At 27.0% G+C, this 10,865-nt stretch overlaps 1 long non-coding RNA gene across 1 annotated transcript; it reads right to left on the bottom strand.

Moving 5' to 3' along the window:
• Positions 1-7,920: 7,920 nt before the first annotated feature.
• Positions 7,921-9,928, bottom strand: LOC112784228 (uncharacterized). Its single transcript, XR_003193791.3, has 3 exons — positions 9,757-9,928; positions 9,612-9,666; positions 7,921-9,523 (listed from the first exon to the last, which is right to left on the bottom strand). It is a non-coding gene; the product is annotated as an uncharacterized lncRNA (long non-coding RNA).
• Between the last annotated feature and the right edge of the window lie 937 nt (positions 9,929-10,865).

Here is a 10,865-nt window from a genome sequence, read left to right as displayed (position 1 = left end):
AACTTTATCTCATGTTAGATTGTACTTGCCCAGACCAGTTTTTACACATGGTCAACTATATGTGGCACTTTCAAGAGTTAAGAGTAAGAGAGGTTTAAAAATTTTACTTATGAATCACGTAGAAATGTCTACAAATTCAACCATCAATGTTGTTTATAGAGAAGTCTTTAAAAAAATAGTATTCTAATGTAAATATTTTAATTTTATTTTAAATTCTATATCAGTGTATAATTATTTTACTTTAAAAAATATAAAATAATTATTACTCCCTTTTTTATGTTAAAGTTTGATTTTGATAATAAATTTATAAATTTTTTAAAATAATAATTATTTTGTATTTTTGTTTTAAATATCGAAACATTTTTTTTTATAAATTTTCCATGCTCATTTCCATGCTGAGCATGGGTTTATACACTAGTAGATTCAAAAATTCATTATCAGACTTCGAGTTTAGTTTACAAAATCGGTCCAATAGCTTGTGATGTGCTACAATTTGCTAATCTTCAGCACTAGAGAATAGGAATGTTTGCTTCAAAGATGACAATTTAAAACCAAATTAAAGTGTTATGACATAATTAGCTCATTGGGATTCTAAAAAGTTGATTAATTATTTCTTGTTGGCATTATGGATAATAAGAACAAAATCACCCGTGCTTGAATGAATAAAGCAAATATTATTATGTCTTCATGTTAATTGTGTAAACTATACGCTTTAAATAGCAAGGTGCATGCATATATATGCACCTTTTTATTCTTAATCTAAGAATCAAATTAAACTTTGGAAGTGCTTTATAATTTTTTACAGAAAAATTTTAAAGAGGACCAAATGAACGAATATAAAATAAAAAAATGTTACATTTAACTTAAAATCTTAATACATCAAATTAATATATTTTTCATTTTAACCAACATAAGACAGAAAAGGATAGCGAAGGGATAAAAAGGGTAAATGTGCAATCATATCATCAGCGACAAGGACAAGCATTTAGAATTTTTCTTCGTCATTTTCTCTTTGCTTATTTCTTTTCATGTTTTGTCAGCATGCTTGCATCTCTTTAATTCCAACCGTATAGTCTTCTTGAAATTTGAATGATCCCATCGTCTAAAATCTTGTCTAAAATCTTATGCTTTGTTTGGTACGAGGGTTTTGATTAAAAAATAAAAAAAAAAAAACCAAAAAAGAAAGAGAAATTAAGTGACAATTCTCTTTGTTTGATTGATTTATTAACAGACCAAAACGGGGATTTGACCACCAATCCATTGCAAACACATACATCATACATGTAAGAAGTGATTTGATTGGATCGTAAATTGGACCTGTTTTACCAGGCACCATAGAATTCACCCGATATATATTAGTACTATTTTAATCCTTTTATAAGAATATCGACTGTTAGAAATGACTTGATCTAATTAAATCCCTAACTTTTATTTATTAATATTGGATTGATTTAGGGTCGCTTTACGTAAATAATTTAATTAATTTTTTTTAAAAAAATAAATATAAAAATTTATATTAACAATTTATAAATAAATTATTTTATATTTAATTTTTTAATTTTAAAAATATTTATTTTAAAAAATAATAATAAAATTTTTATTATAAGAGAATTTTTTTTTTAATTTTCATAAGTACTTAAAAAGTTTTTTAGTTATGAAGTACAAACACTTCGTTGAGTTGCCGTGTTTACGTATCGGACCCATTTTGAATATGACACTTATAGACACTCGTTCGAGCCTATCGTGTCTTGATAAAAAATAAAAAATTCTTCTCCGAACATGTTTAGATACATTTAATTAAATACCATCATTTATCGGTGTGTCCAACCTTATTTTTAACATGTATTATTGAAATAAATTTAGAAATAGCATATATTATTATTCATTAAAACATATAAATATTTTAAATACTTTATATAATTAAAATAAGACATTAAAAATAATTAAAAAAATTAATTTATCTTTTAATATCAATAAAATATTAAAATATCATTATAATTTATTTAAAAAAATACTTTATATTATATATATATATATATACACGTGTTCACGTGTCTTATAAGATTTTAAAATTCGTGTGTTTGCGTGTCTCGTGTCGTGTCATGTTTTGTATCCGTATCAATATCAAAGCATCATAGCTTTTTAGAAAGTTACAAGTAGGTTTCGAAAATTGCATTAAATATTAATGCTATCACTTTTTATAAGTTAAAAATAAAAAAAATATTTATAGACTTATCCAAATTAGCCTTTAGTGATAGATAAATTAAGAGTAATGCTAGGTAGCCAAAATATTATAGACAATAAATAAAAATGCATTATCAATAACATTTACATTTAAAAAAAGTGTAAATCACTCTCCAACTTAATTGACACAATTAATTTTTTTTCTATAACTATCTTCTCTCATTTAATTACACTAAAAGTCAATTCTAAATTTAATATAAATTAAATCTCAAAAAATGCCCTTTCATTATTATTACATTCATAATTTTATTTTTTTTTCAAATAAAAATTTTTAATTTTGATATTTTAAATCCTAAGAAAATCTCAAATCACCTTCATACATTTTATAAAAAATAAAAATATCTTATATTTGATTAATCTCTATTTATTAAAAACTTCAAAATTATTAGTTTTTAACATACAAAATAAAATAATAAATAATAAATTAACACCAATTCATTAATTATAGATATTATGTATTTAAAATTATAGATATTATATATATAAAATTAAATTTTGGATGTTAAATTAAAAAATTTTTAACAACTTCTACTATACAACTCATATTTTATATATAGACTATTAGAAAATAAAAATAGAAAACAAAATATAAAAAAAATTAAGAAATAAATTTTTAAAAGTAATTATTAACTCATTATATTAAAATTAATAAATAAACATACATATGAATATTAAATAAAAAATATTATAATAATTAAAATTATGATTCATTAGTGCACATATGAGATAATAATTTAAAAATACAATAAGACACATAGTTTGAAATTTGGTAATATTAGTTGTAAAATTTTATTAATTATAGACATCATATGTTTGAAATTATGAATGTTATGAGTATAAAATTATAGATGTTATTAATATAAAAATATGGATGATATGTGTAAGAACTTATAGATGTTATGAGTAAAGTTGTCAATTGAATAAATTAATTTAATATTTAATTTTTTTTAAATTTAATTATGATAAAATTTAAAAATATTTGTGTTAAAAAATTAGAATAAATTATTATTTCTCTTTGAAAAATATGAAACAAATATTACGTAAATGAGACAATAAATTAGTGATTAAAAAAATTAAAATTAATGACAATTAAAATTTAGATTACTCCAAACTTTACAATATTAAGTAGATGCAGTAAAAATAATAAGAAAAAAATAAATTAGTGGTTACAAAGAAAAATCAATTAACATTAATGACATTTATTGTATATTATTATGATTAGTCTTTAATACAATAGCATATATAAAAATTAAATTATAAAAAGTCTTATTAATATATGATATGTTACATCATAATAATTAAAGATATAGTGTAATAAGTTGAGTGATAAAAAAGTAAAATAAAAAATTAACATGTAAATAAGTTATATGACTAAATTAAAAAATTTTTGGTTAATTATGACTAAATTATTTTGATTTCTAAACTTTTTTCATAAATTAATTCCTTAAGCTATCATCTCAATTTAATTAAGTTTATGGAAATTAGAAAAACTTATACTAAGAGATAAGGAGATAAGCTTTAAAGTGGTCCCTAAAGTTGCACTCGAGCTTTATAGTAATTCTTGAACTTCATAGTTACTCATATTCGTCCCTGAAGTTGCACTCCGGGACTCAAATTCGTCCTTCCGGCACATTCCATCTACCTGGCACTACCGGAAAGTTGATCTGGACTCTTTCGTGACACGCTGGCCAGGTAACGGCTAGCTGACGTGGATTAGTAAACTTTATGGTGCAATTTGATCCCTAAATCAAAATTAAAAATTTTAATCCCCAAATTTAATTATTATTCTCTTCTCTATAGTACTAACCCCTCTCTTTTCTTTTCTTTTCTTCTCTTCTCCATATGGATGTGAAAGAGACTACAAATTACAACTTCATTAAAAGCACACATATGTTTTGTTAATTAAAAGTCACATACTATGTCTTTGTATTTAACATTTTATGCACTCATTTAACTCTAGTTTAATTAAAATATTTTACAAAATTCAATTTTATATTTTTATATGATTTTACAAAAATCTATCTCTTGTATTTACGGATTTAAAAAGTTACATCGTTATTATTATATACTACATTACATTTTCTTTCGAATCCTGTTCCAAAATAACCATGCATCATCCTAATTTAACTGTCATTCATATAGTATTAATATAAGGAAAAAGTTTGGTAACAAAAAATTTTCAGCTATAATTAGCCAAAACTTTCTATAATTTACTTCATTTATATAACTAAATAACAGTTTTATTTTTTATCTCACTCTCCTATCAATTCACTTGTCATATTCTTATCAATCCCATTTATTAATGACATTAATTATAATATCATATTCCTTATTATTAGGCATTCTTGTAATCAATACTTAATATTTTTTTTATGATTTAATTTTTATATTTAAAAATACAATAAAAACTAATAATAATTATAAATAACGGTAATGATCATTTGTATTAAATGATTTAATTGTAATTAATTTTTTATTTTTGTTAAGTCATTTATCATCATTCAATGGAGATACAAAACTTGAAAGCTACCCTAATATGGTTTTGTTTCCATTAATTCAATTATTTTCATTCAAAATTCACAACTCTATTACCATTACAAGCACAATTAGAAATTTAGAATAGGCCAAGAAATTTTACAAGAAGTCATTTTTATCATTGCAAATAGTATGGCAATTAAATTCGACATCGGTACTTATGGTAGAAGGTGCTGACGAAGAATTTGAACAACAGACGGACTCACCCGACGAGGTTGTTGTCAATCAACCAATTTTTGAGAATATAAAAAATCATACTAGTTTTGATGAGGTATGGTAATGAACCGATTTATTTCTTTTTTATGTTTTTATGTGTATTTATAATTATATTGTACTACTATGTTCATACACATAACATTTATACGTTCATATACATAACATCCATAATTACATACAACTAACATCTAAAAATTAAATTCATGTTTATTAGATATTACATCCATACACGTATCATTTTTTAGTTATTGCATAAGTAACTATAAAGTTAATACAAATATTTCTAAATTTTATCATAATTGAATTTTAAAAAATGTCAAATTCTTAAATTAATTTATTCAATTGATAAATTTACTCATAACATCCATAAATTCATACACATGACATCCATAATTTCATATTAATAACATCCATAATTTATACTCATAATATTCATAATTTCATACCTATGATGTCTATAATTAATAAATTTTTATAATTAATATTATCAAATTTTAAACTATACGTATTATTGTATTCTTTAAATTATCTCATATGTGCACTAGTAGGTCATAATTTTAATTATTTTAATATTTTTATTTAATATTCATATGTATGCTTATTTATTGATTTTAATATGACAAGTTAATAATTATTTTTAAAAAAATTTTAAATTTTTGTTTATATTTTATTTTTTATTTTTTAATAGTCTATATGTAAAATATAAGTTATATAATAGAAGTTGTTAAAAATTTTTAATTTAACTTCCATAATTTTTGCAGAGAATTATTGTATTTAATGGATAATAATGTGATTGAGAAATGTTAAGGATTTGATTTGAGATAAATTGAAACTGATTTTGTAAAGAACATTAATGACTCCAAATATGCAGTAAAATGGTAGGTGATAAGGAGAATAAGTGATAAAGAGGTGCATGTCACTTGCTTATCAAGAGAATAGAAATTTTTACATGACATTTCTATATTGTAATTATTTTTTTGGCTACCTAGCATCTCCCTTAATATAAAGTGTTATATTATGGCATTTCAAATCGTATGACGTGTAACACCCTACCACACTAAGTTTTATGCTTAAGTCGTAAAACAGAGGTGGTGTGGTATTACGACCTCTAAAATAAAATGAGTATATATATAATAGCAGAAGAATTATAATATGTTAGGAGCCTTGAAGAATAGAGGAAATAAAAATCGCGAAATAAAAGCGCAACGCTCAAGGTACGAGTTAACTTACGTGCTAAGAAAACCATAATTATTAAACATAAGATAACAGAAGTAGGAATAGAGTGCCAAAGATACAAAATAACAAGCTTCTAACTCAGCCCGCGAAGTCAAGATTTGCCAGAGAATATTTACACATATATACATACATGCCCAAAACCCAAAGGTTCATATACACAGTCCTGCCTATCCATAAACCTCTAAGAGGATCTAAAAAGAACAAGTTATGCGGAGAGAAAACTAAGTACATATATATACATCACTGTACAGCAAAAACTACCCAGTAACCACTCTGCTTCAAGAGTCCAGACACCTAACGAGATGCCTCTCGACCTGCATCTGAAAACAACATAGTATGGAATGAGAACCAGAGGTTCTCAGTATGGTAAAGGTGCCACACACATAATATATAAGGTTCTGGAATGCCAAAGGCAATCCTAGAACGCCGACACTCAAATTATAGAGCTTAAAGTATTAAACCGGAGCCACAAAAGGTGGTTTTCTAAGAATATTTAAACCTAACTTAACTTAACCTTAAATCTAAGTCTCATACTACCATTCCTCCATACCTCCAAATCCATCATGCATTCTCACAGACAAATAGACAGATAAAGACAAGCACAAGAAGGTTAAAAATACTGCAAGTAACAAATACTCATTTAACATGGCAAATACATATAGGCACACCCAATTAAAACACAAGCAAGTAATTCAAGTAATATGCATATGATGCATGCCTGTCCTATAGCTGATGAGGCTCATCTGTCGATTATCCAGCCAACCCGACAAGTCTGAATTGAACTTAGACTGTTCCTCGACGTGCATCCCCAAGAGTCTATGCATAGCTTTTTCTCAAATAATCGATATTGCTCAATGGGGGTAACATTCCCGGGAATTTATATAGTGCTCGGTCACACTTACGTCGTAGGGTCAATAGAGTATCGAGTTTTCAACCTGGTACACGTGGTGGCAAGCCACAATACTTTATCCAGAGAATCTCGTATCTCAGATCATTCAAATTCATAAGCCATATAAATAATTCAATTATAATTCATCAACATTGAAAAGAGAACTTTTGCGTGGTCTAGAAATTCGCAGATAAATCCTCGTTGCAGGTATAGCTTCTAAACCAACAAAAGTCCTTTCTTACAAATGTTTTGGTTGTTACAAGTAACAAACCCCTTAAAAATTGATAACCGAAGTATTTAAACCTCGGGTCGTCTTCTCAAGGAACTGCAGGGAAGTATGTTCTTATTATTGGTTATGGAGATTGTAAATCGGGGTTTTGAAGATGAGGAACAAGTAATTTAAATTGCAATTAAAATAGGTAAATGACTGTAAAATAAATAAATAACTGTAAAATAAACTTTTGGTAAGGTATGAGAAATTAGAAGTCCTATCCTAGTTATCCTTATCAATGACGATGAAGATTGAATCTTAATTCCACTTAGTTAGCCTCTACTTAAAGTAAAGAAAGGTCAAGTGACTAATTATGTTGATCTTCAAATCATAGTTAATCCCTAAGGAAAGATTGAGATTATTGAAGTTCAATTCAATTAGCAAAGATAACAATTATCAATCATGTTGAGTTTGATAACTCCTGAGTTACTGATTTCTTAATCAAGACAAAAGGGGAAAAGTAAATCTACTGGAATAAAAATGTCTTCAAATTGGAAGCAACAGTAACATAAATAAAAGAGAGTAATAATGAACTGAAATACCTCAAATAACATTAATTCAAAGAATAATTCGTAACATAGAAGAATTCGTAAATTAAATTGAGAAGCTAAATAAAAAAGAATGTTGAACCTGATAAAAATAGATAATCCTCAAAGCAAAAGAAATCCTAATTCTAAATCCTAAAAGAGAGAGGAGAGAACCTCTCCCTCAAAACTACATCTAATTCATGAAAAGTAACTAATTGGAGACTCTCCTTGGAATGGATGCATTTCCTCACTTCATAACCTCTGATCTGTACCTTCTGGACTTGGATTTGGGCCAAAAAGGGTTTCAGAAATCGCTGGGAGCGTTTTCTGTACTTTCTAGTGCGTGGCCTCTGTCACGCGTCCGCGTGGGTCACGTGGTCGCGTCATTTGAGTTTTCCTTGCCACGTGGTCACTTCAATCATGCGTCCGCGTCATATGTGTTTCGCTCAAGGTGCGCGATCGCGTCATTCACGCGGTCGCGTCACTGTCAGTTTCTTCAAAAACTCCGTTTTGTGCTTTCCTTCCATTTTTGTATGTTCTCTTTTCATCCTTTAAGTCATTCCTGCCTTAGAAGATCTGAAACTACTCAACACATGAATCACGGCATCGAATGGAAGTAAAGTGTAATTAAAATAATTACTTTTAAAGCATAGGAAATATGTTTTTCACATACATCACAAAATAAGGAAGGGAAAGTAAAACCATGCAATTAACATGAATAAGTGAGTGAAGGATTTAATAAATCACTTAAATTAGGCACAAAATATATCATAATATATGGGTTCATCAAACATCCACATCATTTTCAATTGCATCTCATTCTTCATCATACATCAATCATATTCAATCCTTATCCTTCATTATCACACCTCCATTCCGTCCATCAATAGTTCCAATTCAAAACATAATTCATTCTTTTCTAAATGAATCAAACTTAAAACATACTCATTTTCTTAATAACTCAAATCAAACCATATAATCTTTGAATCTAAATCTTTTTAAACAATCATCTAAACAAAATCTCTAATTTTTATAAAATTTCGGCAGCATCTCCTCTAAAACTCGGACTTTGCCACCCTTTTCGGGCCCAAACCTGAATTCTTTTCATTTCAACATACCCTTCCTTATCATCATAACAACACCACAATAAATCTACCTCAGATCAACAATTATACCCATACAATATTCAAATCCATCATCCAAAATTCAACCAAGAATCATAGTTCACAAATCCTAGGCTTTTAACACCAAATAACATTTCTCATTATCATAACAACCTCCATAATAGTTATACCTCAAATCAATAATTCACCAAATCACCAATTAATCAACAAGCACCAAACCAACCATGTTCATCAACAAGATACTAAGTATCAAATATACACATGCAATCCAACTTATCCGATAGTCATCTAGCCTAAGTTTTCACATAACATTATATATTAAATGCAAGAAACCTAAACCATACCTTGGCCGATTTCCACGTAACGACCCAAGCAATTTATTCAAAATCAAGACAGCCCCTCAAAATTCAACAAACTCTAAGCTCAGCTTCCTCCAAGTTTCAATATTCACAATTTCAAGCTCCAACTATTTATTCACAACCTAATACACATTTATAACACACATATATCCAATTTAATACTTAAAGCTCAAATTCAATGAAATTAAAATAGAATTATCGTATCCTCACCTTATCCAAGCTTCACATAAGTAAGAGTGAACATTTTCTTCAAGCTAATTAGATTCTAAAACATCAGAAATAAAAAAATTCAACATTCCCACTCAAAATTTGAAAATTAGGGGAAAGAAGAGACTGAAGTGAAATAGCAAGTTACCTATAAAATTATTCCGGTAAAAACGTAGAGCTCGACGCGGTAAACACGTGGCCGCAAACGGTGTGGCGATTGGAGACTGAACGGAGAAGTTACGGGATTTTGAAATCACCGTAAAGGTTGGAAGTGGCTTTCGTTCTTCCCCTCCCTTTGCTTGCTGCAACGTAACTAATGGAGGAAGGGGGAAAAGTGGGTTCACTTAATGTCCTATTGGGCTGGTTTGGGCCCATGGGTTCGGTTCGGGTTTAGTTCGGTCTATTCGGTCTAATCTTGGATTAATTTTTTAAAAATTAGTGTCAAAATTCTCGTTTTGACGAGCTCTATCCTATTTTAATATAATATTCGCATTTCTGATCTTCTTTATTAAAAAATTAATTTATTAACTAATTATTTACTAATTTATCGGAGTTTACGTGACGTCTCCGTTAAAATGACGCGTCTAAGATTTTATTATAATTAAATAGGTATTTCAAAATAATTAAGGGTAATATTAGAGAAACAAAAAAAAGTAAAAATTTATCTAATTTAATATTTATTATTTTAGTCTCTAATTAATAAAAAACTAATTAAGCAAAATAAATATAATTAACTAATTTAAGACACTAATTTGATCATGTTAAAATATTGATTATATCATCTTTTTGTTTGTAAATGTCATGTTGATATTTTAACATTTTATATTAGCATTAGAGATGAGTTGAGATTCACAATTTATGAATTTAAGAATCAATTTAATCATTTTTAAAAGTCAACAAATTTTTATGAACGTTCACAATTTTAGAAACTAAACTTTCCATTATTTCTTTAATTATATATATCACATAACTTTTTTTATGTTATAATCTCACTATCTTTCTTACAGAAAAAAAGGGGATAAAAGCGGTTAAACTTGTTTAAATAATGGTTGTTAAGAAGACTCTAGTTGTTGTTATTGTTATAAGATACTTCAACTAAAAATAAACAAAAAGAAAAATCTTGTGAATTTGGGATATGAAGATCTATGCTTGTGGAGAAAATAGGGATTACTGTAGAGAAGAAAATGATGATTAAATTTGGGGTTTAAAATTTTTAATTTTGATCTAGGGACCAAATTGCACCATAAAAGTTTACTA

This window comes from Arachis hypogaea, chromosome 20 (genome assembly GCF_003086295.3).
Source record: "Arachis hypogaea cultivar Tifrunner chromosome 20, arahy.Tifrunner.gnm2.J5K5, whole genome shotgun sequence".
Classification (NCBI taxonomy): Eukaryota; Viridiplantae; Streptophyta; class Magnoliopsida; order Fabales; family Fabaceae; genus Arachis; species Arachis hypogaea.
The sequence above is the reverse complement of the archived record's forward strand: the minus strand, read 5'-3'. Positions and strand labels throughout refer to the sequence as shown.